A 4,939-nucleotide genomic window follows, 5' to 3' on the forward strand; every position below is an offset into this window, starting at 1 on the left:
TTGGTCCCTCTCTAGAACATCTTTCAGTAGCCTGTCTAAGGTTGGCTTTGTCATCGCGAAATTTTTTAGCTGTTGTTTGTCATGGAAGTATTTAAAAATATGGAACGCTTCACGAATTTGCGTGTCATCCTTGCGCAGGGGCCATGCTAATCTTCTCTGTATCGTTCCAATTTTAGTATATGTGCTGCCGAAGCGAGCACCTAACAATAATTATTATGTAGCTTTTTTTAAAAAAAAAAGAAATCTCTTGGGGCTGAGAATACAGCTCAGTGGCATAGCACCTGCCTGTCAAACCCAAGGTCCCGTTTGATTCCTGGTCTTGGTGCAAAACAAAACAAAACATGAATAAATAAAATCTCTGCAGTGTATAGCCACATATGCTTTTCTCTCAGCCATCTACATTTGGATAATTATTTTTTCTTCTAGTATAGGCTTGTCTGTTTTATTCATCTTTTCAATGAACTGATTTCAAGGTTGCGTCGATGAGTTTCCATCACAATGACAAATCCCCGAGACCATCAGCTTACACAGTGCGGAGGCTCTTCTGGCTCCTAGTTTAGAGGTTTGGTCATGATCAGCCGGCTGTCTCGCTGTGGCCCGGGACAGCACATCCTGGTGGAAATGAGGAACAGAGTGTCTTGCTGTAGGAAGTAGGACAGAAGGCGGAGGGGAGAGGCTGGTCTCCCAGCCCGGGAAGCCCCCCGGCCGGGGTCTCCCCCAGCCCGCCCCTCTCACTGTGCCGCCCCAGAGCTAAGCTCTACCACATGGGCCTGGGGGATGCCTGGAATCCAAGCTACAGTACAGTCATTGCTATTTTGTTGTTGTTCCTATTTCATTTATTTCTACTGATAAAATTTCTTTCTTTCCTTCTGCTGGTTTTGTGTTTTAACTGCTGGAGTTTTAAACTCCCCTAATGACACAGATTTCCCTATTTGTACTATTTTACTCCCTGTAGTAGTATTTTAGATTTTTGATATGTAAAAAGTTCATCATGTCAGTTACGAACATTTCTGAATCCCCCGAATTACTACTTTACTAAGGAGTGAAAAAGACTTTAATTTCTTGGTTGAGCTTTCCAGCTGGCAATTCTTCCCATTTTTCTTTTGTTGTTTTTTGTGCTCTGTGGTGACAGGAAGAAGTCAGAACTACAAATTAGTACTGACACTTCGGTTTTCACCAAAGTGAAATGAAGGAATAGTTTAGAGACCGATGCAGGCGTGGCTTTGGCAAACAATCAATATATTTTCACCAAAAAGGTGTACCCTGGGAAATTATAGCCTCTGACCCACTTTGCTAGTTGTGTTGTTAAAGTTTTCTAAATTTCTTTTAATTTTCATTTCCATTTGATTAGTTTTTTTGGTTTTTGTATTTTAGGGAAGGGTCTACAGGGTGTTCAGGGTCTCATTACTAGATCAGACTCGTAGTGATCTGCCTGTTTACAGCCTCCCAGGAGCTGGGATTACAGGCAAGCGCCACCATGCCCAGTCTCAATTACCATCTTAGCTTGCCCTGGGAGCAGGGCCAGTGTGGCAGGCCCAGGTATCAAACCCCCAACTCCTGTGCATGCTTGCAGGCACTTTAATCCACTGAGCTATTTGCTCCTCGAATGCCTTCAGGGCACTTTTGGCTGGCTGCAGGGTTGTGGGGACCGAACTACAACAACCTGAGGCTGACAGCTTTGTGGAAGCAGCCACTTGAAGAACTGAGCTAGGGCCAGACCCCTCCACTGAGCTATTTGGCCAGCCCTCCATTTGATTAGTTTCTTTACTCAACAAGTATTTATTCAGTGACTACCACACAGCAGGCAGGACTTTGGGTCATTGGGATGTAAAAGAAAGAGCAACAACAGAAAGTGTCCCTGTCATCATGAAGCTTATTTAAGAGAGAGGAGAGGTTTGGAGGAGACAAAGGAAGGAAAGGATGCAGAGGTAGGATTTTTGATGGCGAGCTTTGTTAAGAGAAAAACAAAGAAGCAAGAAGAAGCAGAACTCATGAGAGACGAGGAAAGCCAGGGTCTCAGCACTGGGACAAGAGAGGCCTCCCTGGAAGGCTCCATCTGAGTAAAGACGGGCCAAGGTCCTGAGCGGCTGGGCTGTGCCTGGTGCCTGAGGACGTGCGAGGCAGCTGGTGAAGCCACAGGGAAGCCAGCGCAGAGAGAGGAGCACAGGCTGGGTGTGTGCGGGCGCACACTGTGCGCGCCTCAGAGCTGTTTGGCTGAGTTAAGGGGAAGTCAGGAGAAGTGTGGAGTGACAAGCGTGGCTGCAGCCACGACCTGGACACAATGAATTCTCCTTTTCAATCAACTCTAGCGGCAAAGGTGAGAACAGGGAAAAGAGTTAGGAGGGAATTGAAATAAAAAAAGCAAGAGTGGTCCGGGCTAGAATTGTCATCCCAGCGGAGGTGGCGAGGAACCTGCAGTCTGCACATTGCTGGACAGAGTAGCTGGCAAGACTTGCTGATAGGGGCCGGGAGATAACGCAGTGGAATAAGCGCTTGCCTGGCGAGCGCAAGGGCCTGAGTTCAATCCCCGGTTCTAAAAAAAAAAGACTTGCTGATAGATCTGACATGGAGTGGAGAAGGCGCCAAAATGACCCCAGGGATTTCAGGCCTGAGCTATTGGAAGGATGAGTTGGCAACTTTGAAGTGGGATGGCCATGAAGAAGGGGCAAGTCTGGAAGAGGAAAATCAAAAGCTGAATTCCGAGGCGCTAACACGGAATATTTATTAAACCCAAGTAGTCATGTCAAGGACTGCTAGCGAAGGGCCGGTGATATGGCTCCGCGGACTAAGTGCTTGCTTAGGTGGGCACAGGAGCCATGGTTTGATCCCTGGCACTGCACCCTATGCCAGCCTGGCCCTGGGCACGCTGAGCTGGCCATGGAGTCTGGGTGTGGGGGCACACGCCTGTAATCCCAGCTCTTGGGAGGCAGAAATCTATGAGCCTGAGCTACATAGTGAGACCCCACACACACACAAAATAAATAAATAAATAAGTTAAAGGTAGCTAGTGAGGAGCTTTCCATGTGAAGATATATATATATATATATATATATATATATATATATATATATTCCCTCCACCCCAGAACCAGGGATTGAACTCAGGCCCTTGCACTTCCCAGCAAAGTGCTTATTCTACTGAGCCATCTCCCTGGCCCTTAAAATATATTTTTAATTTATTTTATATATTTGGTACAGGATCTCACTGTGCAGTTCAGAGTCGTAGTGATCCCCCTGTTTCATGGTGTGCTCCGGGCTAGCCGGTACAGCATATGGTGCTGGGGATCGATCCTCAGGGCTTGAGTTTGCCTAAGCAGGCGCTTAGACCACTGAGCTGTCTCCACGGCGCTCTATGTGAGGTTGAGCAGAGAAATTTGAGATCGGTGATGTAGGATGAAAGCCAAGAAAGCACGGTACTCGGAAGGGAAGGACGAGGGAGGAGCACCGTGCTGCGCATAGAAACGAGGTCAAGCGGCGCATGGAGGGAGCGTGCGTGCTGGGAGCCGCGCGCTGCAGTCAGCTGTGCGCCCGCCCGCCCGCCCGCCGGAGCAGCGGCATCGCTCCTCCTAGCTGAGTCTTGGACACAGCCCACGTGCTCGTCAGCCAACGAGCGGGTATCCCGGACTGACCAGGCCCGCAACCTCCCACGTGAGTGGATGATGAAGCCTTAAATAAAAGAGACAGGAGGTGTGATTTTAGGGCTCCAGGAGGATCAAAACGCTTTAGCAGAACTTGAGATTCCCTGGGGGACGAGATGAAAAACCTCACTGGGTGGCCCAACCCATAATTTTTTGTTTTGTTTTTGGGACAGGGTCTCACTACGCAGTTCAGACTGGACTTGAGCTCAATTTGTAGCCCAGGCTGGTCTTGAACTTGCAAGGATCCTCCTGCCTCAGCCTCCTGAGTGCTGGGACTACAGGTGTGCACCACCACACCCAGCCTGTACTTATTTGGTTTTCAGAAAGAGGAAGGGGAGTGGAAAGCACAGGACGGAGCGGGACCTCGCGAGTCAGCTCAAGGACTTCTCTGAGCAGTAAGTTACCCGCTACTTTAGAGCTATCTTATCTCCAGGTTGATCGTCACCACAGAAGTGAGATGTCTGCAGCTCCAGCCTTTATCTAGTCGGTTGGGGCTGGAGCCAGGTGCCCTCAGCTGCGGCCTTGTCTTGGCCTTAGAGGCCTCATAGCACCACAGGCCACTACAGGACCCGCGACTCACAGAGGCCCACTCGCTGTGAGGCCACTGCCCACCTCCAGGCAAGGGGCCTAGGCCTCGACGGACTCACCAGTGCGCGGCTGCTTCCTAGTGATCCCCGTCGCGTGGGTGAAGAAAACGTGGTATTTACACACAGTGGAGGGAGCGCGGCTCTGCCAGAAGGAAAGATAACTTGAGTCCTTTTTCGGAAAATAGTTGCACTTGAGACCACCGCATCAAGTCAAATAGCTCAGACACAACCTGAAGTATTACAGTCTATCTTATAAGAGAAACCTGAAATATAAAGACCACAGTAAGATGTAGATAGTAGGAAATATAGATTTTTTTTTTTTTTAATGGAAAAGAGGGTAAGAGATGGGGAGGAGGAAAAGGGGACGGTACAGAAGAATTGAAGAATAATGGGAATAGAACTTTGGCAAAAGAGAAGGGAAGCAAGAGTTGGAATGGGGGGGGTGGGAGGGGAAGGCGCGGGGAGGACTGAGGTGTGTTATGTGAGGCGCAGCTTCCCCACAGTGGGTGCAGGCGTGATGCCCTGCGAACATGTGCTCATAAGAATAGGAATAAAAAGAAGCTGTGAATTGATAGGGGCAAATGACCTCAGAAGTCCGGATGTGACTGTGGGGCTTCTGCAGCTGTTATCTCGAACGTATTTGAACGTTCATTGTTATCCGGACATAGGCTTAGAAGGCTGCAGCTCCCGGTCCCCCTCCCTAGACTGCAGCTCC

At 49.0% G+C, this 4,939-nt stretch overlaps 1 non-coding gene across 1 annotated transcript; it reads right to left on the reverse strand.

Moving 5' to 3' along the window:
* Window positions 1-93: 93 nt before the first annotated feature.
* Window positions 94-200, reverse strand: LOC111812896. Its single transcript, XR_002818270.1, has one exon. It is a non-coding gene; the product is annotated as a U6 spliceosomal RNA (small nuclear RNA).
* Window positions 201-4,939: the final 4,739 nt, after the last annotated feature.

The sequence above is a fragment of the Octodon degus genome, unplaced genomic scaffold (assembly GCF_000260255.1).
Source record: "Octodon degus isolate 3935 unplaced genomic scaffold, OctDeg1.0 scaffold00148, whole genome shotgun sequence".
Taxonomy (NCBI): Eukaryota; Metazoa; Chordata; class Mammalia; order Rodentia; family Octodontidae; genus Octodon; species Octodon degus.